General features: G+C 40.0%; 1 protein-coding gene across 5 annotated transcripts in view; it reads left to right on the top strand.

Annotated features, from left to right (window-relative positions):
- Positions 1–23,337, top strand: part of LOC110260784 (uncharacterized) — a 566,816-nt gene that overhangs the window by 249,521 nt on the left and 293,958 nt on the right. For 2 of the 5 annotated variants that reach the window (XR_014804188.1, XR_014804190.1), the window contains exon 4: positions 13,009–13,156. The exons of the other annotated variants lie outside the window; for them this stretch is intronic. The gene's annotated coding sequence lies outside the window, so the exon portion shown is untranslated. The remainder of the gene's footprint in view (positions 1–13,008; positions 13,157–23,337) is intronic. 5 annotated transcript variants of the gene reach the window in all.

The raw sequence follows: 23,337 nt of genomic DNA, 5'->3' as shown, positions 1-23,337 counted from the left end.
GTTTTCAAAAGGTGCACTTGCTGGTCCTCCCTCACGAAAACTGAACAGTGAGGATAGTCCTTTCTGAGTTGCATAAAAGAAAACTCACGTTAGTGGATTACATTTCCTAGTTCTAAGTTTTTCCTCCCATACTTTGCATTTGGGCTCCTGCACTTACTGTTCCTTGATAGTTTCCAAAAGGAAGTCACAGCACGCTTGCCTTGGCTGTATCATTCATATTTTACGAAGGTTCTGTTCCGTAGTGACAAGAAAATAAACAGTGTTTTGTTTTTTTCTTACCATTAAGGGGAACAAGTGTGCATGTGACCCACACACTCATACCACTCGAACACGTGCATAGAGTCGCACATGTAAACATTTGTGCTCAAGGTCTCTAGATAGGAAGTGTGTTCATTCCCTGATTTTAACAAATGCAGTTTTGATCAATCAAAAGAGGTTTTAGGCATAAGTTGGTGTTTGGGGGTAGGGTGATGTCCTGCCCTTTGTCAAAATGGAGAGAAAGAGAGAGGTTTCCCACATGCTCTGTCCCCAGAGGCTGACTCTACGCCTGGCCTACTGGGGGTCCCGTGACCCTTTGGGTATCAGGATGACAAGTGATTTTAACTTTTAAATACTTTTCCGAATTATCCATTATTATGTACATTCAGCAAGTAATACTTTTTAGAAAAAATTATTGGACTCTAGTTGACTTACAAAGTTGTGTTAATTTCAGGTGTATAGCAAAGTAAATCAGTTATATCCATTCCTTTTCAGATTCCTTCCCATATAGGTTACCACAAAATATTGAGTACATTTCTCTGTGCTGTACAGTAGGTCCTCGTTACCCACATATTTTATATATAATAGTGTGTGTATATCAATCAACCTCCAAATTTATCCTTCCCCTCCCCCCACTGCCACGTTCATTTCCCCTTTGGTAAACCTAAGTTTGGTTTTGAAATCTTTGATTCTTTTCTGTTTTGTAAGTTATACTGTATCATTTTTATTAGATTCCATATATTAGTGTTCTTATATGATATTTGTCTTCCTCTGTCTGACTTCATTCACTTAGTATGATAATCTCTATCACGTTGCTGCAAATAGCATTATTTCATGCTTTCTCACGGCCAAGTAATATTCCATTGTATGTATGTGCCACAACTTCTTTATCCATTCCTCCACTAATGGACATTCTGGTTGCTTCTATGTCTTGGCTATTGTAAATAGAGCTACAATGAACATTGGGGTGCATGGATCTTTTCAAATTATGGTTTTCTCTGTATATAAGCCCAGGAGTAGGATGGCTAGATCATATGGTAGTTCTATAGTTAGTTTTTTAAGGAACCTCCATACTGTTGTTCTCCATAGTCATTGTACCAACTTACATTCCCACCAACAGTGTAGGAGGGTTCCCTTTCCTCTACACACTCTCTAGCATTTATTGTTTGTAGACTTTTTGATGTTGGCCATTCCAACTGGTGTGAGGTAATACCTCATATTACTTTTACTGTCAGCAGTTATTAAAAACATCACTGCATAGTGCTATCCATCCTTAGTGTTGACTGAAAATGTAGCCTAACTATATATGTATGTTTGAGTGGCTGTGTATTTAACAACTTAGTGTCCCCTTTTAATCTTTAACACTCAAGCCTCTCTGCTTACTCTCTTGGTCTTGGCTTGCTTATGTGACATCTGTATGCACTTGCTCATTCATCATTCTTCACCTTCTTTCTTCCTCCTTCCTTTATCATAGCTTTGAAAGTCAGCCTTTCCCTCTCAACTTGCCCAGAGTTATTATAGATTGTATTGATGAGTTCCTGGGTTGTCGAATAGACTTCTAACTAAACCCGCCTGATGGCAAGCTCACCAATTCTGACTGCTGGAATCATCTTCTTCAAATGCCATGTGCATGTGTTTTACACCTCCTGGGCATCCCTTGGTCACATCTAAGTCCATTCTACCATTCAGAACACTCCCTTCCTCAGCAGCCTTCCCATCATGGCTTCTTCATTTTTGGTGAGTTTTTGTTTGTTTTTGGGTTTTTTTGTCTGCACCCATGGCATCTGGAAGTTCCCAGGCCAGGGACCAAACCCAGGCCACAGCAATGACTTGAGCCACAATGACAACACTGGATCCTTAACCCGCTGCACCACAAGGGAACTCCCATGATGGCTTCTTCATAACCTGTTATTGTTTACCTTTATATCCCCCCCCAGCATAGTGCGTGATTTTTGCTAGGTTCTCAATAAGTATTTGTTAATTAATAATGGAAATAACCACTGGCATTTTGAAAATTTTTTTAATTAATTAATTTATTTATTTATTTTTAGGGCTACACCTGTAACATATGGAAATTCTCAGGCTAGGGGTCGAATTGGAGCTGCAGCTGCCAGCCTACACAATAGCCACAGCAGTACAAGATCTGAGCCGTGTCTGTGACTTACGCCACAGCTCATAGTGATGCTGGATCCTTAACCCACTGAGTGAGGCCAGAGATTGAACCTACATCTTTATGGATACTAGTCAGATTTGTTTCTGCTGTGCCATGGCAGGAACTCCTATTAAGGATATATTATATTTGATTCTTTATTTCATATTTTAGTTATCTCACTTAATTCTCACATACCTCAATGGAATAGATACTCTACTTCCATTTTTGTTTCAAAGTGTCTGGTGCTGTTTGGGGAACATATCAGATTCTCAAAAATATTTGTTGGATGAATGAATTGAAAATTGCTTTAGGAGAAGTTACATGATTTGCCTAATGTCCTATGGCTCCTAAATTACAGAGCTAGGATTCAACTCCAGGTTGGTCTAATACACACTACTACCTGGTTTGCACATCTTTGATAGATGGATGATCTTTTACAATATTTTGTTGTATGACCTCTACCTTCCCTACAGTACAATGCTGTACTTTCACTGGTACTCAGTAAAGGGATAATTAATTCTAAACATGAGTTTGGAATCCTTGTAATAGCCATTTCCAAAATAGCCAATCTGAAAAGTTCAGAGAGGAGCTCTTAAGATGGAATCTGGTTACAGTCATGTTTAGAGCATTTTAGGGAAAACTAACAAGGAGAGATTGTATTTACTGGTCCTGATTCCCACCACTTCTAGCCTTAGCTACTTCCTCAGAATACATAGACAGGAAATCATGTCCCTACAGATTTTTCTGCATACCGTGTTACTTCTGATAAAATTAAACAGGCAACCAAAGCTTCAGAAAGAGACAATTACTCTCCAGAAACAAGAGCTACTAGAGCCCAAGCCAGAAGTTCAGGCAAAGCTGCCTCATACTGGAAGCCACTTCTACTTCTACTCTTCCAACTACAGTAAGAATAGAGGATAGATTTTCTGGGGTATCATCTTCTTGGAGCTTTCGATGTGGGCAACTGCAGAAAGCAACTCACATTGTACAACATCTGTCAACTGAATCTCACTCTGATTTAGATAAACTCTGTTCTGATGAGACATAAAGACCTTAACATTTCCCACTCAATGACAATTTATGCTCTACTTTTTTGAGTCCTAGAGGCTAGGGCAAACTCAACTCTTTGGTGTCTATGTTTCCTAAAGTTAGGGAAGAATCTACAGGTTATTGTGAAATAGATAATATAGCAAATCCCTCTCAACCTGCCTTAGAATTGGTGCAACTTGGGAGTTCTCAGAAAGCTATTGTCTTTCCTGTCTGGCAGTTCCCAGAAGGAGCTTATGATGGATCAGGGACCTGACTTTCCCACAATTAAAGATAGAATGGTTCAACCAGATTGCATTCTGACTGATTAGTATTTTGGCCATTTGCTCTGTTATTCTTTTTTTTTTTTTTTTTTAAGCTCCTTTCCCTTCTTTCCCTGGCTAATGAATACTAGCTGAACTAGTTCCTTTTAATCAACTGCTTTCTGGCTTTACATTGCTGATTCTTCACAAGGAAAATGGTGACTTCAAATTTGGATCTTTCTGGGGCTAGAGCACTGCCAATCCCACTGGCAGGCTCCTTCCCAGCTTGGGTTCCCATCAAGGTAGCAATCCCACACCCTGGACCGGCTAGCTTCTCTGCAAGGCTCTGAGTTTGTTCAACTCACTCCACTGCTTTGGAGAGACATCCAGAGGCAATTGTAGCATTTGCAAAGTTTGGAGAGAGGCTGGGGCTGCTAAATGAGGACATCTGTTTCTCCCAAGGGACTATCTTGGTCAACTCTTCCAATATCCGGACTTTTCCGACCCACTGACTTTTGTGGATTTTGCAGATAAAGCAAATGTTTTCAAACACAGACAGTTTGCCAGGTGTTGCCCCCATGGACAGCCTCAGTGGGGCAAAGGACTCTTGTGATCCAAACCAACCAAGTCTCAAGACCCAAACACAAAACAGACAAAACATAAACCCCCAAACTCCTGGGGAATGAAAGGCATGTTTTCAGTGGGAGAGAAGAACCAAGAACAGACACTAAGTGCCGTCAGGAATAACCAGACAATAGCAGTCGTCAGCATTTAGCACCAGTGGTGATATATCTGCATTTTTACAGTTTAAAAAATAACAATTCCACAGGATCTTTACCGAGTCCTTTTGAAAAATTTCGGCGGCAACCATGTCCCAAGCATGCCAAACCCCGGGCTATATTATCCTACACAAGAGGGATTTTCTTCGTGAAGGGAAACCATTTCTGAAACATGTGACAGAAAGATACAACTTGTCAGGCGGGGCAGTCTAGCTACCCACACTGAAGCTGGGGTCACCCCAAACTAGAGAAAAAAAATCATTTCTTGGAACTCCTAAACTATGCTGCCTGGAGAATAAGTTTACACAGCTCAGTGTCAAGCAATTTGGTTAAGTCCAGAAAATGGGCAGGAAATGCCAGGGCTGGATTGACATGGCTGCCTTGAGCTACAGCATCATTTTGAATGGGACTATTATTTACTTTCTTAAATAAATAGCATGTGGCAAAATCATGCCTTATACAAACCAGCTGAAGTGTGTGATGTAACCATGTTAACACGTTTTTATAGTCCTGGAAGAACACAACGTGATTGGGTCTATCAGTAATCATGTAAAGAAGCCGACTATACATTCCAGATGTTCATTATGTTCCAATCATTCGCTGGGAGCAAAGTGGAGGCTTTCTCCTTGCCCAGGAAGTCTGATTTTAGTAATTGAGACAGAGACATACTTGAAATCCGATATATTTGGAATTATAATGCTAAATCCCATAGTTCCAGTTAAGTAAGTGTATGTGTGCAAAACAAAAACAAACATGTGAAAAAGAGTGGGGAGTAAGAAAGAGAAAAAGAAAAGAAAGAGCAAGCCAAAGCAATTCTATAGAACCTTTTCACATGAGATCTTTCCTCATTTAGCCTCACAGCGCCATGCTCATTTCTGCTGTCAAACAGCCTTCGCTGGAAAGGTCTAGGTGCACGGAAAGTGAATGCAGATGTAGATCAGCTCAAATGTATCACAGAGTAACTGACCTTTGTAAAAGCAGACCGTTCAGTGTCCTGCACGATCAGAAAAAGATGCTTGTATTTGTGGAGTTTGCTTAAATTTCAAAATCTCCTCCAAAAAGAATTAGTTCTAAGCAACCTCTACTGAGTCCTCTTAAAAAGGATTTAGACTTTTAGACAGTGGATATCTGCTTCACAGGGTTCTTTATCCTGGAGGGCAATGTATTGAATCTCACCAGCTTTTTGGTTGAAGTTATTATGGAGTCAGTACAATTCCCAAGCCCTTTACAATCCAGCTTGAACGAATCTTTGCAAACACATGTACCTCATCATGTAACTTCATCTTCCCCGTGGCCCAGTTGGGGCTACTTACTACCCGCCAGACATGCTTTGCCCCATTTGACCCTTTAGTTCCTGATGAAGTATCTTTGCCCTCACCTCAACCCCAGCTCTTTGGGTTGAAAATTTCCACATTTCCACCTGTCCCCGCCTTAATTCTCCAGCCATCTCTTGTACCTCACCCCTACACCACCTAGAAGTGGTGATTCATATCTGTCAATTCCCATACCGCTTTGTTCATGCCTTTGCCTCTTGTTATACTTATGTATGTATGTAGACTTTTAATCATATATTTATTCCTTATTCATACAATAGTTGTTGAGCATAAGAGGCAACATGCTAAGAACTAGAAATACAACCACTGTTTCTTCTCCCTGTGTTCTTCTACCTAGTACCTGCATTAATTGATTGATGTCTTGACCCATTTTGAAAAGAGGCATCCTAGAAATACAAAGAGTAAGTGTATTATGGGCACTATGTGGGCTTTAACTAAACAACATGAGCCCAAAGTAATTTTTTTTAATGCAGGTTGAGAGATGGTAGTTAATTTAATGTTGAAATAAGATGAGAAATATAAGAATCTAGAGGTCATTCTTTAAAAAAAAAATTGAGCATGTAAAAATTACCTGTTATAGTAATCATGATTTAAAGAAGCAATAATAAAAACTAAGATCTCAAGTTGCTTCAAACCTCTTAGCTGGCAGAATAAGCTCAGTATTATAAGCTGAATCAAATGTTCTCCTCATTTGAAATTGTAGTTTCTATAAATTGAAAGCACAGAGGTAGGAAACAAATATCCAAATGTTCCTGAAAAATGAGCAAGCAAATGGATTAAGAATAAATCTCAGTTAACTCATCTAAATGCTCCAGATAAAGATTTTACTCTATTTGCCTGGGGACAGATAAAGTTTCATCATGCCTTCCTGGCAACGTTATAATAAACACAAGTAAGGCTTCCAAAGCGACCTCTGTGGTCTGAAGTCTGCATGGAGCAGATGACTCTCCGGTGTGGATATTTGTAACTCAGTTGGTGCTCTCCTAGCCTATGGGCCCCCAAGCAAAAAATCTCCAAGTTGAAAAGGTTGAGGAGCTCAAAACCAACCATCCTGAACTACAGTGTCTTTCTGTGTTGGCATCAGGCTTCTAAGCTCCACCATACCATGTCAGTTTCTGGTTCTACACAGATAACAGATGTGGTTCTAAGTGAATGCAGTGAGCATTCATGGGGGCTCTACTATGTCCCCAGCCCCCTAGGTAGTCACTATAAGGACGCAAATAAGTACAAGACATGATCTACAGCCTTGAGGAGCTTGCTATCTTGTTTAAGAGATGCTAAACACAAAGAAATCAAAGATGACATAACCATGAAGTGTCCAGCACATAATCAGTTTTTAAATTATGTGTTACGCGTGTCCCTCTATGGTGGGCAGAGAGCAGACCTTGTCTGGCAATCATACTCCATCTCCCTATCTGTTCACCCATGTCCTCTAATCCATGGCTGTTTCAGATCTTCTCTTCTTTCCTCAGTTCTCTACCACCATTCTCACTCTTCGTTGAAGACCTTACTTCCCATTTCACCAAAGAGATAAGCCATCGTAAGAGACATTCTGCAAGCATTATTCTTCCCATAATGCTCACCTACTCACCCATTTTTTTTTTTATCACCACACATAATGTTTTCTTTCGTACTAGTAGCCATAACAGTCCATGCTCCTGGTTGAGGCCAGCTACCGGTTACATCCGCTCTTTCCTGTTCAAAGACTTCACTGCAGAAATTCTCCCCCTCTCTCCTATATTCTCAGCTCTCTCCTTCATCCTCCTCATCAACACATAAATGTGCTGGCCCTTCTTTCATCTTGTTCCACTTCCCCATCTAGCTGCCACCTCATTTTTCTCCTTCCTTTTACCACAAGCATTATTTTGTTGAACTTTTCCCCGCTTAACTTTTAAAAAATTATTGTTATGGAGAGCAGGGGAAATCACAGTTTATTAGTGCTAAGGATTCCTGAAGGTCTGACTCCAGCTGGATAAAAAAAGTATTTTCTTGAGGAAAAAGAGAAAGCACCTCTTAAAAGCAGGTACAGTTAAAAAAAAAAGGGATAAAAGTAAGGACTTATGTAACATAGTGAGACTTCTTAGCCAATAGTCTAGCAAGTGGATTTATGTTCCTCAAGCCTCAGTTTCTTCATGCAGATCAGATTTCTTGGAGTTGATAAATATTGAGAATGCAAATCATTGGTGAATTAGATACCACTATTTATAAAACTGAATTATAACTATGATAATTTTTTAGTATATTTGCCGGAAATAATTTAATCTATCTTGTAGGACTGTACCAAAATTATGTGAGATATATGTGGATAGCTATTTGAGAAAAATCATGGAAAATCAGAAACTGTAATGGATGAAGCTCAGCTGGTAAATTGCCAAGACGGTTTCTAGGACAGTTGATCTGTAGACATCGAGATGAAAGTCATGATCCTCTCGATAAGTACATGTCTGTCCTCAGCCTCAAAGGCAAGTTCAATCAGTGTCAGCTTTTCATCTTATGGTGGGGTGCTTGGAACTCTGGATGGCAAGACCAGAAAACCATGACCATCTTCCCTCCTCAGGCTCTAACCTTGTTACTTCACATCACGGCAGAAACTACAAAAACGCAGATGCAACATTTAAAATAATTATAATGCATTTTGGGGGGCGGTTAGGGGACTGGGGGAAGGGCAGCAAAAGCACATTATCTGCTACCAGTGCTTAATGTACCATGTTTCAAGACAAGAATCAGTAGTACAGAATTGACAGACCCATGGAACTTTAGAATTGGAAAGACCTAGAAGCCAATTCAGATCCATCTTTCTGAGTCATTGGATATCTCACTGAAATGGAGAAAGAGAGATCTGATAAGGGACAGTGTACAGAATAGCGAGGTACAGTCATCTCAACTGGGCAAGAGGACAGGGCGTAAGAACTGTGCATTTTTTGCTACATATGTTCACGTTGTAGAAAAGGCACGTGGTAAATAGAATGGCTTCTTGGACACCTGGGCACCTGCCTGGGAGAAGTATTTCTTCCAAATTCGTGTGTCTCAGAAAAGAGAGGCACCACTAAAAGAAAGGAAGTTTAGAAACAATTTTTTTTGATGGATAGACCAAGCTTCAAGAGGGTCTAGGTGGGGGGATTAAAAAAAAACATCATGTTTAGAAGAGTAAATGACTGTCCCCCAAAATAAGTGTTACAGAAGCTGAGACAAGACCTGGGTTCAAATCCCAGGAGTATCATTAAATAGTTCTGTGGCCTTGGTCAAGTAACTCATTCTTCCTGAGCTTTTCTATCTACAATCCCAGGTTGAGACAAACTCAGATGGAAGTCCCAACAGTAATCACTGACTGCATGTGTGACCTGGAGTAAATTGTTCATTCTCTGGGAAATGCCTTTCCTATAAAATTGAGATATCAATACCTACCTCATGGATTGAGCACACAAAACATGCTATTGAGTAGATGTTATTAGCAGGAGGGTGTTTGTATATATTTAATATAAACTACTGGCCTGTAAAATTCTCCAATTTGGAATCTATTTTGTGTTATCTGGATACAGAGTTGTCTGATGACCTCTCCTTTGTAGAAAAGTTGGGTCCAGGTCAAGGTGACCTGTTTCAAACTGATTTGGCTAGTCACAATAAGGCTAATGGGGGTTCTCATACTTTTTTAGCAAGACCATATTGCTTTCCAACACTTCCCATGTTATCACTGAAAACTACTTTGGAGTCTAGTCTCAGAAAGGAGGCTACAGCCAGAACTCATTACTAACCTACTTCTAAAAGACCACGTGAACTAACTTCTTTTATGCTCTTGCTCCCTCTTTACATTCGAGGTCACATGTCATCATGGGGACTCGCTACACTGCTCTGCACATCCCTTAATGTGTCTAACTCAATTATATCCCTTGTGCAAACTCTTCTGCTGTAACCTCTGAAACTCATGACATGTCATCAACAAAATCCCCCATTTCCTCATCTTTTTTTTGCTTCCCCTTTTTGCTCTAACAGAAACTCATCTGCTTCTCCAGGATAGTGATTTTTCCAAGCCTTCTCTTGGGACTGTTTTCTTTTTCCTTCTCATAGTTCCTGTACAACAGGGTCTGGAGGTGACGCATGGGTGTTTCTATGGCTGTTTTATTATTTTTGCTCTCTCTTCTCTAAACGACTCCACTTCCAGCTCCTTGGAAGCACAAAATTTCAGAACATGCTACCTTCTCTCTCACTTTCCATGATCTTCCTGATAATTCCCTATTATTTGTTGGAGGCTAATTGTCTGTATCATTGACTTTCTTTACACCATTGTTCTTGCACCATTCTTGGGAATTTCAGCATCCACATGGACAGTCTGTTTGACAACATGGCCCCTGAACTCCTTGATTTCCTTGAATCCATCATCTGTTCTTCCATTCTGTTTAGGCTCTCACTCCCCATATTCATGCATTAGTCATTGTTAACTGAATTTCTTCTGGCCTTGATAGCTCAGCCCACAGAATTAGACTTTTGATTGGAGGGTCCAGGGTTCAAGTCTGATTTGGCAGCCATTTGTGGGTTTTGTCCCACTTAAATTATGAAATATGATCATATTAAAATCCCAGTGCTGAAGTGTGCTTCCACTTTAAACCAAATTCAATTCATTTTCCATTGGTTGCAGAATATGCTAGATAAACATGTTCTCAGGGAAGGAAAAAAGAATGATATGCAAAATCTTCATTCCAAGTATCCCAATCCCAGCAAACCATCTTTCCAGCTCACTTATTTTAGAACTGTTACTCTAACCATTCTTTGCCCCATTGGGATCTCCAGTCCTTTGATTCTACCATGTTTTCCTATCTGTTATCTCCTCATATCCTTGCTTCCCTCCTTACTCAACTTAGGTTCCATGATGCATCACTTTAATACATCCTCTTGTGTTCATATACCTTGTCCATCCTTCTTTCCCTCATACTTACCAAGCAAAATCCCATCTCTGAATCTCTGTCAGCTTCATCTTTGCATATGGACAGCTGAATGTGCCTGAAGAAAACACATAATCAGGTGAGTAGCCACATGTTAGACTTTGGCCCCAGACATCAAGTCAAATTTCATAACTGCCTGGAAATCCATGACATTTCCAGAAATAAAGTGGATAATGTTGGGGAAGGGATAAGACTATAAGCAGCAAGACTTGGTAGAATTTGAATGAGAGATTTTGAAAAAAATGATGGCCTGTGGACTAAGGAAGTGGTCACCAGCATGTAGTTCAGAGATACTTTCCAGAAACATTTAGGAGGCAAAATTAGCATGACTTGGTGAGTGAAACTGAGCTTTGCTCATATCCTGAACCATCAGGTGAAAGCTAGAGACAATGGGCAAATGAAGCCATTTAAAATTTAAACGTTTAATTTTAAGAATGGCTAAATTAATATTCTATATCTATACGAAAAAGAAATTTAAGAATTTTACTCATAGTGCTTCATGGGGGGGTTGGAGGAGGCTTCTTAAGAAAGTCATTTCTTTCTACTCTGTCTTTCTACAAGCTTCCTACCTCAAACTTCTCAAAACGGTCTTTGTAGCTTCTCTCTACTCCTATTTTTGTGGCTTCTATCCTACTACCCTTTGCTATTAATTATCTCCAATATGAAAGGGTGGAGAGAAGACATTGACTTGAACCCTGTTAGTTAAAAAAATTATTTCTTTAAAGAAATCAATTCAGGAGTTCCTGTTGTGGCTCAGAGGTAATGAACCTGACCTGTATCCATGAGGACACAGGTTCAATCCCTGGTCTTGGTCAGTGGGTTAAGGGTCTAGCATTGCCGTGAGCTGTGGTGTAGGTCGCAGATGCAGCTCTGATCCCACGTTGCTGTGGCTGTGGTGTAGGCTGATGGCTACAGCTCTAATTTGACCCCTAGCCTGGGAACTTCCATATGCTGCGGGACATGGCCCTAGAAAGACAAGAAAGAAAGGAAGAAGGAAAGGAAGAAAGAAAGAAAGAGAGAAGAAACCAATTCAAATCAATTCAAATAAAACTGAACAGGAAGTTAAAAATGGGGACTATGCTAATTTCAGTTTGGGACATTTCAATTTTCCAGTTAAGTGATAGGGTCAATAGGCAATTGGATGTAACAGTAAAAGTGTAGACCTGGGGATTGTATCTCTTGTTTTTGCCCACCTAGGATTCATTAATCCTTCTGTTAACAACATCCTGATATTCCCTGAGAAGTTACCCCTGTCCTGCCTAGGCAGCCTCATCACTCTCCATGATTTTATCTTCCTATGCTTATCTTTGTTTATTGCTTATATCTCCCCCTGGAATATAAACTCTGTGAGTCTAAGGACTTTAGCTATGTTGCTCACTGTTGCATTCCCAGAACTAAGAACAGCACTTGGCACATAGTAGGTGCTCAATGTATGTTAAATAAATCAGTATCAATCTTGATAAGATTGACTTGACTTTTACCTTTAAGAGTGGTCATATGACTAAAAGCTTAAGGAAAATCATCATATTCTACTTTATTGGTGACAGTGATTGATTCAGAATGGACACTAAACCACCGAGGCCCTAGAACTATGAACATGATTTTTTGGAGCTCCAAAGGGCCTCATGGAGGAACCTGGTCTGGAAACAAAACCAACTCAGATGGAAGCAGAGCTGAGAGACAAAAAGAATGAGGCCAAATCCTGATGATGTTATTTAAGAGCCTGGATCAAGACACGCATGTTACATTGAGCCAATAAATTCTATCTTCTGTTGAATTTTCTTCAGATTTCCTTAAGAGGAATTGCATTTTCTGCCATTTATAACCCAGAGTCCTGATGAATACAGGTTGTAACTGAAGTGTTGGAAATAGATGACATCATATGGGCAGAACAGATAGTGTGAGAATAGAGCACCGGGAATAACCATATGTATGGATGCACAGGAGAAGGAGAGACTAAAAAGAAATAGCTTAAAATGTAAAAGCAGAACCAGCAATGTCAAGTTCACAAAAACCAAATAAGGAAAGAATTTTGAAAAGAAAGAGGAGAGGTTAGCAGTACTGAACTCAAACTCAGAGTGCCTATCAGAGTCACCTAGAGAGCTTGCTAAAACCCAGATTGCTGAACCCCACCCCAGAGTTTCTAACTTGGCAAGTCTTAGGTGGGGCCCCCAAATTTAAGTCTTTAACAAGTTCCCAGGTGATGCTTTATTTCTTCTTTTTTCTTTCTTTTCTTTTTTTTTTTTTTGATTGGTCTAGGGACTACCTTTGAGCAACACAGCTATAGACGTTTTGAATAAGGCAAGATTTGAAGAAGGGAAAGGAGAACAGTATCTGTGTCTGCGTTAGGATGGATGCAAGAAGATGCAAGGAGTTGGAAATGATTTCAGGAAGTGAAAGCAGTGAGGTAAATGATTCTTTCAAGGTGTTAATTTATCAAAGAAATGAGAGAAGGAGCCAGATAGAGGGAGTAACAGGGAAAGCCTTTGTATGTAAAGATGGGAGAAATCTGGGCATGTTTATTTTCTTAAGACAAAGGGTTGGAGCAAAGCCTTGAGAAGATGAAGATACTGGAGGTGAGGCCAAAAGTAACGAAGTGGAAGGGACCAGATGAAATAGCTGAGGTCCTCGGATGGAGAGGCCAGCAACTGAGAAAAGAGGGTGGAAGCCAATATGGAGAGGTTTGCGGATAGAGGAGCCCGTGGACTTGTCTGGTTTTCCCTTAAAAGAGAAAAGAGGCTAATATGCTGAGAGCAAGGAGGAGAAATTAGAGCAGAGAGTTTAAAGAGAAAGGGAGAAGTTTGAAATAGCTGCTGAGAAGAATGGGGAAGTATTGACTGTGGACAAGTATGAGTTTTATCCAGAGCATGGAAGGCCCAGCTGTGGTCAGAATCCATGATTATAGAATGGAAGGACTTCCCAGCAAGACTTGCCAGCCCTGGTTAGAAGCGGAGAAGGCAGACCATGGCATCCAGGATAAGGGTGACTTTCCTTCTTGTTCTTTTAAAAACAGTGATACCTCCATTAATTTGTGCTCCAGAAATAAAGCTCTTTACTATGAAAACAGGCAGTCTGAAAAACAAAAACATGTCCATAAATCATGAAAACAAAACATTTGTAGCCTTATGACAAAATTACTCTTTACGCAGCTTCATTTTGTCCTGGACCAGACCCTCATCTAGATCAGCATGTGAAAATCTCTGAAAAATATCTTCTGTCCTAGGTCCCCTTGACCTACTTGCAGGGTCTAACATCTCCTGTTCTCTTCAACCTCATCCCTTAGCAAACCTGGGAAGGGTTTGATCACCAGTCTTCTTCTTGTCCATTACAGATTGTTGTACAGATTTCTTCATTCTGTGTGTTTCTTTAGTCGAGATTATTCATTTTAAATGCTTTGGCTCCAACTGCAGAAAAATATTGGGCTTCCCTTTCTTTTTTTTTATTTTATTTTTCCCACTGTACAGCAAGGGGATCAAGTTATCCTTACATGTATACATTACAATTACATTTTTCCCCCACCCTTTGCTCTGTTGCAACATGAGTATCTAGACAAAGTTCTCAATGCTATTCAGCAGGATCTCCTTGTAAATCTATTCTAAATTGTGTCTGATAAGCCCAAGCTCCCCATCCCTCCCTCTCCCTCCCCCTCCCATCAGGAAGCCACAAGTCTCTTCTCCAAGTCCATGATTTTCTTTTCTGAGGAGATGTTCATTTGTGCTGGATATTAGATTCCAGTTATAAGTGATATCATATGGTATTTGTCTTTCTGGCTCATTTCACTCAGTATGAGATTCTCTAGTTCCATCCATGTTGCTGCAAATGGCATGATGTCATTCTTTTTTATGGCTGAGTAGTATTCCATTGTGTATATATACCACATCTTCCGAATCCAATCATCTGTTGATGGACATTTGGGTTGTTTCCATGTCTTGGCTATTGTGAATAGTGCTGCAATGAACATGCGGGGGCATGTGTCTCTTTTAAGTAGAGTTTTGTCTGGATATATGCCCAAGAATGGGCTTGCAGGGTCATATGGAAGTTCTATGTATAGATTTCTTTTTTTTTATATGAGAAAATATGAGAATTTATTAATCATGGTGAAATACACTTAAAGCTTAATTACACTGAAAATAAAACCTATAATTTTAAAGAGTTTACAATATGTATTTTATTGAATTACTTATACTCATTAATTATTCTTTTTTTTCTTTTTTTTAATTAATTTTTTAAATTTTTATTTATTTATTTATTTTTATTTTCCCACTGTACAGCAAGGGGATCAAGTTATCCTTACATGTATACATTACAATTACATTTTTTTCCCCACCCTTTGTTCTGTTGCAGCATGAGTATCTAGACAAAGTTCTCAATGCTATTCAGCAGGATCTCCTTGTAAATCTATTCTAAGTTGTGTCTGATAATTCCAAGCTCCCGATCTAAGGTATCTCCAAACTGTTCTCCATAGTGGCTGTACCAGTTTACATTCCCACCAGCAGTGCAGGAGGGTTCCCTTTTCTCCACAGCCCCTCCAATGCTTGTTATTTGTGGATTTATTAATGATGGCCATTCTGACTGGTGTGAGGTGGTATCTCATGGTAGTTTTGATTTGCATTTCTCTTATAATCAGCGATGTTGAGCATTTTTTCATGTGTTTGTTGACCATCTGTATATCTTCTTTGGAGAAATGTCTATTCAGGTCTTTTGCCCATTTTTCCGTTGGGTGATTGGCTTTTTTGCTGTTGGGTTGTATAAGTTGTTTATATATTCTAGAGATGAAGCCCTTGTCAGTTGCATCATTTGAAACTATTTTCTCCCATTCTGTAAGTTGTCTTTTTGTTTTCTTTTTGGTTTCCTTTGCTGTGCAAAAGCTTTTCAGTTTGATGAGGTCCCATGGGTTTATGTTTGCTCTAATTTCTATTGCTTTGGGAGACTGACCTGAGAAAATATTCATGATGTTGATGTCAGAGAGTGTTTTGCCTATGTTTTCTTCTAGGAGTTTGATGGTATCCTGTCGTATATTTAAGGCTTCCCTTTCTTAAAAGAAGTTTAGATGTCAGTTTACAGGAGGTGAGGAAAGGTGATAGAGATAGCATGTCTGATCTCCAAGGCTCTGTCTTATATCTCAGGGCTGGCCTGACACAGGAAATGCTTAACAAGTATTTTTGAATGAATGAACTAATGAGTAAATGAATGAATAAATAATAAAACTGATGGTGGCTTGGGGTGGGAATGGAATTGAAGTGGGAAAGGAAAATAGACATTCTTGGTGGAAGTGCAAATTATCACAACCTTTGTGGAAGGTAACTTTTAATTGATTTTCTGAGACGTCAACCCTGAGACAAAGATTTGAGGGCAAGGAATTTGCGATGTGATTCATGCAGTGTATATACTTACGTATACATAGAATATCACTGGAAAAATCCAGAATAAATTGGAAACAGTGATTCCGCTGGCATGGAAATTTGGGATGAGAGAAAGGGCAGATAAAGTGAAAGGGAAACATTTTTTAAAATTATAATCTGCAGTAATGTTTAAGTTTTAGATATGTTCATGTAGAACAAATTTTAAGAAATTAAAATTTTAAGTCAATTGTAGTTGTGTGTGTGTAGATTGTAGTTAATAAAACAAAATAGAAGCTTCTTCCACTACCTCCATCCTCACCTTCTAATCCCAAGGGAATTGCATTTCAAAGGATTCCAGCAATTTCTTGGAGCTCTTAGGTGCCCTCATATTGGGATATGTCCACTCCAAGAAAATCATGAAAGAGTGACCTCCTCCAGGTTCCTTTCTTTGTTGCATTTTTCAGAGGTCTCTGCTTTCCTGTGAACCAAAGAAATGATGGCTGGTGAATGTTTTGAAGACAAACACAAACAAATAAATTCTGGCACAAGCTGGACTAGATGTTTCTGATAATATATTGCCAGCAGAAATGTTCTCATCCTTGGGGAGAGTCTATTGAGTGGTCATGACGCTCTTGGGCAGGGAAGACTATCCTTGGGGGCACCTGGAATGTCTCAACATTTGGCTGGGCAGTAGCGTGTCACAGAAGTTTCTAATTAGCATAGATCTTCATTTTGAGGAACTGGTGCTTTTTTGGAGTGCTGGGGGATAGAGGAACTAATTTCCTTATGAAACTGGTGAACTGCTGATGTTTATTCTGCTTTCTCAGCCTCTCCATGGATGAGAGGATTAATCAGCTAATTGCTCAATTTAATCAGTACAGGCAGCCACATTTAGTATAGACTGCCCAGATTAGAGGGTTTAATCTTTGGCAGAGAGCTGGGGGAGAGGTACAGAATTCCCATTTCTCTTAGTTAGTGCTATTGAATAATAATAGAAAATATCATGATTTCTCATCTGGATCATTGCAACAGCAAATCCTTCATGCTCTCCCTGTCTCCAGTCCAGTCTTGCTACTTTTAAAATCATCTGCCAAGATGTGGCTATGGTGATCTTTCTAGAATGTGGCCATAACTCTGATGATCCATTTCTTGAAACCCTATATAGTAAAATACATTCCACTAACCAGGGTACTCAACGTCTTTCATGGTCCAGCCCTTGCCAACATTTCCAACTACATCACTTACCACTCCCCGTCCATTTATATTTTTAGCAGTGCCTATGGATCTTTATGTGCTGCTCTTGTTCTCCTATATTTCCATGCTCAGAGACACCTTTCCTGGCCCTTTGGCTTCCCACTGCCCTGTTAGAATCCTTCTCTATTATAGTACTTGTTACACTGTATCGTAATTTCATATTGCCTTAGCTATATCCTTTATTAGGTGGTAAAGTTTGCTAGGTAAAGACAGCCCCTTATCTTTATATTCCATGCAACAGACATTCAATAAAAGTTGTTCACACAGACTAACTTCCCTCTACCCTATTCCCATCAAGTGTCTCTACCCGAATGCCTCCAGCTTCCCACCTCTGTAGACATCTCATTCTACCCTTACTGTTTAAGAATGGTGTTGCAGGTTGGGTTCCCCAGTAAGATTCTGAAATGGGAATTTGCGTGCAGGAGGTTTTGGGGAAGGTCTCAGGATCAGCACCTGGAGAGGAAGTGAAAGAAGCGAATGGGGAAAAGAGAGAAGTTGGGGTGTGTGGTGTAGCAGCAACAAGGCCTTATATGACCCTATAGAAAGTTCTGAAGCTGGGGTGGCCCTTCAGACTTGGCCCAAGTTGGTGTAAGGAAGTCGAGATTTTATATCTTCGCATCAACCAGACATTGGATGCAGGATGTCCTGGAGGGAGTCATGACTTGAGGAAAGTGGCTCTTGTTAGCCAAGGGAAATTACTGTAGAAGCCTGAGAGCTATTGATAGAAAACTTTCCCAACATTGGGAATTAATATGCCATTTAGTCCCAATGGGGAATCTGGGCAATGCAGCACTTTGTACCAAGTGCAAATGTGGACTCTGGAGCTAGCATGCCAGTGTTCAAATGTGAGTCCATCATTTGCTAAGCATTACAATTATCTGTTGCTATGTGACATACCACCCCCAAATTTAATGACTTTAAAGTAACAGTCACTTATTTATAGCACAAGTCTGTAAGGTGGACAGGGTTCAGTGGGGGCAGTTCGTCTCTGCTTTATATGGTATTAGTTGGAGTGGCTCATCTCAGTTGGGAAGATCAGCTTCTGAGATGGCTCAGTGACACAGCTGGCCATTTCAGCATAGCCCTCTCCACCAGGGAGTTTGGACTTCCTCACAACGTGGTGCCTGGATTCCAAATATGAACATTTCGGGATAACTAGGCAGAAACTGTATCGCCTTTTACGACCTAACCTCAATAGTCACAGATCACATTGTGATAGAGAGCAAACAATGCTATGTGAGACTGGAGCTATTCTTATGGCTAGTTTTAGAAAATACAGTCTTCCATAATCTACCCTTTGGCACAATAATTCACATTTATCCTTTATGCGAAATACAGTCACACCCCTTTCCCAGGATCCAAGTCTCATCCTATGCTGGCCTTGGGTAAAGCCATTTGAGTACCATTTTGAAGACCAGTGACTAAAGCAACTTATTTACTCTTCTCACACCCAACATATAATTTGGGATGGGCAACAAATAACCTCATGGGCATTTCCATTCAAAGAGAGAGGAAAATAAGAAACATAAAACTGTTGGGGGCCATAATAATTCTGGAATCCAGCCAGACACAAATTCTGAGTTCCTTGATGAGGGCTTATTCTACTCCCTGGAATAGTTCTCCACAGCTCAGACACTTGGTTCTAGCTTCCAAATTATCCTTTATCATCCATAACCTGTAGCCCATGTTTGTAGCTGAGTAACATTCTTAGTCCATATTCTGGTCCAAAGATCTCTTTTCATTTTGTATAGTTGCTGTCCCTGTTGTATAGTTGCTTCCACCAGAAAAATGATCATAAACACCTTGTGGGTTTTCTATGAATCATATTGATTCGACAAAAGTGACATCCACATTAGACAAAATTAGTGACGTCCTAATTAGACAAAAGTGACATTCACAAACCTATTTCAGACATGTTGCTAATCTTTGGCCCCCAATAAGTCTTCTGAAGGACATTGTCCTTAAGATTCTTTGAAGCACTATCATATAATGGAGAGGATTAGTGATATGCACCCCTTATATCTTAGTAGTTCTTTTACTGGAAAGGGTCTCTGAGGCATCAGCTTAAATATTTCTAAAGTCTTAACAAAGGCATTTAAAGTCACACCTTGTATTCACCCATCTTTGTTTTGAAACTATTTGTAGATCTGAAAATCTTGGAAAGGCTGGAAATGAGAAACAGTTTTATTTTTCAAACCCTGCAAATCCTGGCTCATTTGTATGTAACAGTTTATTCTCTAGCTTATCTCTCTCCTCTCACATTTTGTCACAGGTGGTGAGAAGAAGCAAGGTGATTTCCAATATTCTTTTTGGAAGCCCCCTTAGCTAAATCATCAAATTCACTAGGTACATTTCCTATTGGCCATGCTAACCCAGGTGCTTGACTTGTCAAATTTTCTGCCACTACGTAATATGGAAACTCCTTCCTCCTCAAGATCACATTTTATTCACTTTTCTTTCTAATATCTCCTGAGAACCTTTCGACTTTCACTAACATTCTCTTCAGTTCTTCCCACTGTCCAATCCCAAAGTCAATGCCATATATATATATATAGTTATATTTCCATTCTGAGTATCAAATTTTCTTTGTCTCTTGTTCCATAACATATCATATCCCAGATTAAGGCTTAAAGTAAAACCAATTATTTATTTCATTGTGGTAGTGCTCAGTAGGAATGTTTCATCTATATGCCTCCTGGTTGGGCTGGCTTGTCTGGAGTTGGACGATCCACTTCCAAGATGCTTTATTCACATGACTTGTAATTCAGTGCTGACTGCCAGTTTCTCTCCATGTGGGCCTCTCCATAGGGTGACACAGGCTTCCTCAAAACAGTGTCTAGGTTGCAAAGTTAAGTATCCTAGGAGAACCAGGTAGAAGCTGTATCATTTAAAATTTTTTTTTTCCTCAAAAATCACATAATGTCACCATGCTGCAGTCATAATTTTTCCCAGAGCTAAAGTTAGGAAAAATGGTCCCCATCTCTTGATGAGAAGAGTGTCAAAGTCTCATTGTACAAACAGTGAGTATAATGGGAGGAGATATTACCACCAATTCGAGAAATAGAACCCACCTAAGGCATATTAGGTAACTACCCTGTGACTTAGTATTTTCTGAAAGTGTAGTGCCTGAGAGAAGAGACACTGATGCCATTCTGATGACCAGAGTGGAAAAAACTTTATCTTTTGCACCACGGGTGCTACAAACTGTAGCCCAGGGTCAAATCTGGCCCACTGCCTGTTTTTGTTGATAAAGTTTTATTGAAACACAGCCATGCCATGCTCATCCATTTAGGTATTAACCATGGCTGCTTTCACATTATAATAGCAGGGTCTAATGCAATAGAAACTGTATGCCCTTCGAAGACTAAAACCTTCATTATTTGTTCCATTAGAGAAAAAGTTTGCCAATGCCTGCTTTACATCCTACTCAGTCATAGAGAGTTGGAACTGAGAGGCACCTTAGAGGTGATCTTGAGTGAACTCCATTCTATGGTTGAGGATGTTGAGGCTCACAGGGGATTAAGTGACTAAAAAGAAGTGGGGAGTGGGGGGAGTTCCCGTCGTGGCTCAGTGGAAACAAATCTGACTAGGAACCATGAGGTTGTGGGTTCGATCCCTGGCCTTGCTCAGTGGGTTAAGGATCCGGCGTTGCTTGAGCTGTGGTGTAGATCACAGATGTGGCTTGGATCTGGCATTGCTGTGGCTCTGGTGTAGGCTGGCAGCTGTAGATCCAATTAGACTCCTAGCCTAGGAACCTCCATATGCCGCGGGTATGGCCCTGAAAAGACAAAAGACAAAAAAGAAGGAGTAGGGTAATGACCATTTTTTACTATTCATGAACTCTGTACCATGTTCTGGGCTTCTAAACATTTCTCGTCTCATCTAAGTTTTTATTTTCATTCTCAATTTATGCCTAAGGAAAGTGAGAATCAGGTTAAGTAATTTGTCCAGTTACATAGAGGCAGAGCTGGAATTCCAACCCAGGTCTTCCTGATTTCAGAACCAAACCTGAGCTCTTTGCCATGATAGCAACTTCTCCCAAAGTGTAGTCTGCATTCCATTTGCCCCAAACCATCCAGTCTAAGACCCATTGCAGCACATATATTTTATACTCAAGGTTCTTGACCTTGGCTATACATTGAAATTACCTGAGGAGGTAGTTAAATATACAGGTACCTGCTAAAAATAATCTGTTCTGGAAAAGAGAAAACTTGGGAAAGGAAAACCTGGCAGCTTCCATGGGGCTAGGGACAGTTTCTAGCCCAGAGCCTTGATGTTGAGTTTTTTTCTTTACTTTTCTTCTACTTTCAATATTAGCCCATTTGTAGGATCTAAAAATGAAAAAGAAATGCTCATTTAAACCTTAGTACTTTGAAGTTGTATGAATTTATCTCCATTTTACATATGAAAGTTAGGTTTTATTTACAGGAAATATGATTTCTGCATCTCTCACAGAGATTTGGTGAATTGCACAAATGGCAGGGCAGGAATTTAATCCCTGGTCTTCAAGCAAGAGAGACTCTTTCTAGGTTCTCATAAGTCATAAGTAATTTAAAGCATGTTATAGCCTAGGAAGTGGATTATGAAGAATTATAGATTCTCTGGATGTGGGAAGAGATGTTTTCTTTCTCATTTTGCTCATGTAACCTGTTACAAAACTTGACAATGTTCTTTAAAGTTTGACAGTCTCTTAGATTTGTAAAAATGTATTTTAGCACCTAGAAGTCAGATGAGGTCTCAAGCTCCCATAATTGCACATGTTGCCCTAAGGTGTTCACCTACCCTGGTTTACTCAGCATTGAGCGGTTCCTGGGATATTGGACAATCACTGATAAAAGTGGGAATGCCTCAAGCAAACTAGGACTGGTTGGGAGAAGTCAGCCTATTGGTTGCCCCAACTTGGATACAGAAATCAGATGTTTCATACAATTCACATAAAACCATCTATTCACCATTATTTAATGACCAGTATTCCTCATCTCTTTCCTCTTTCTCCATCCTTCCCCCGTCCCCCCCCCCTTTTTTTCTTTTTAGGGCCACGCCTGTGGCATATGGAAGTTCCTAGGCTAGGAGTTGAATTGGAGCTGTGGCTGCCGACCTATGCCATAGTCACAGAAACATAGGATCTGAGCCTCATCTGCCACCTACACCACAGCTCATGGCAATGCCGGATGCGAGGCCAGGGATCAAACCCACATCCTCATGGATACTTGTCGGATTTGTTCCCACTGAGCCACAATGGGAACTCCCTCCATCCTTCCCTTTTTCAGGAAGAAATACAGTTCTCTCTTATGCAGAGGGGTTCTGCCTGGCTTCCTGAAGCCTTGGCACTAGCCATTTCATGGCCCCAAGGCCTCAGTTTCTAGTCCAAGTAAGCTTATCATAACATTCCTTGAAACAAACACTGTGCTCTCCTCAAGTGGAATGCTGGCGAACACATTTTTCTTCTTGTCTTGTTCCTGTTTTTTATATCCCACCTTATTCCAAATGGATAGGTTTGTAAAGGGTCTTTCTAATCTATGATAATCTTCCCCTATTCATCATATGAACCCCAATATACTTGCTAAATAGTGCCATGTATAAGGCCATGACTAGTTCTTCAGCCTAAGATGAATCACTTGGCTCCTCTGAGCTCTGAGGCCTCATCTAAGAAATGGAGTAAAACGAATTGATTTCTAAGATTCCTGCCTGCCCTGACATTCCATTGTATTATTCCCTGAGTTGAATGCAACTGGCCAAGGCAATTTTTTTATATGTAGCCTGGAGAACTCACATCAGCATCCTTTAAACATGTACTAATACAGAACATGGAAATAGAAACAAGGTTGGTCCCTAAATCTTTCATAACCATGATATAACAGTGACCATTCGTGTCTCCATCATCCTCAGAATTTCCTGCTCCCTGCTCTGTTCCCATCTGGTAAAGTACTACTTAAAGAGTTGTTAACTACTTAGAATTAACTACTTAGAAACAAAAAGATGCATCCTTTCC

Source organism: Sus scrofa, chromosome 5, assembly GCF_054392235.1.
Source record: "Sus scrofa isolate SSC_HxYL_T2T_F1_AM1 chromosome 5, Sscrofa_HxYL_maternal_Yorkshire_Landrace_v2.0, whole genome shotgun sequence".
Taxonomy (NCBI): domain Eukaryota; kingdom Metazoa; phylum Chordata; class Mammalia; order Artiodactyla; family Suidae; genus Sus; species Sus scrofa.
Note: the sequence above shows the minus strand (reverse complement) of the source record. Positions and strands in the feature narration are given on the sequence as shown.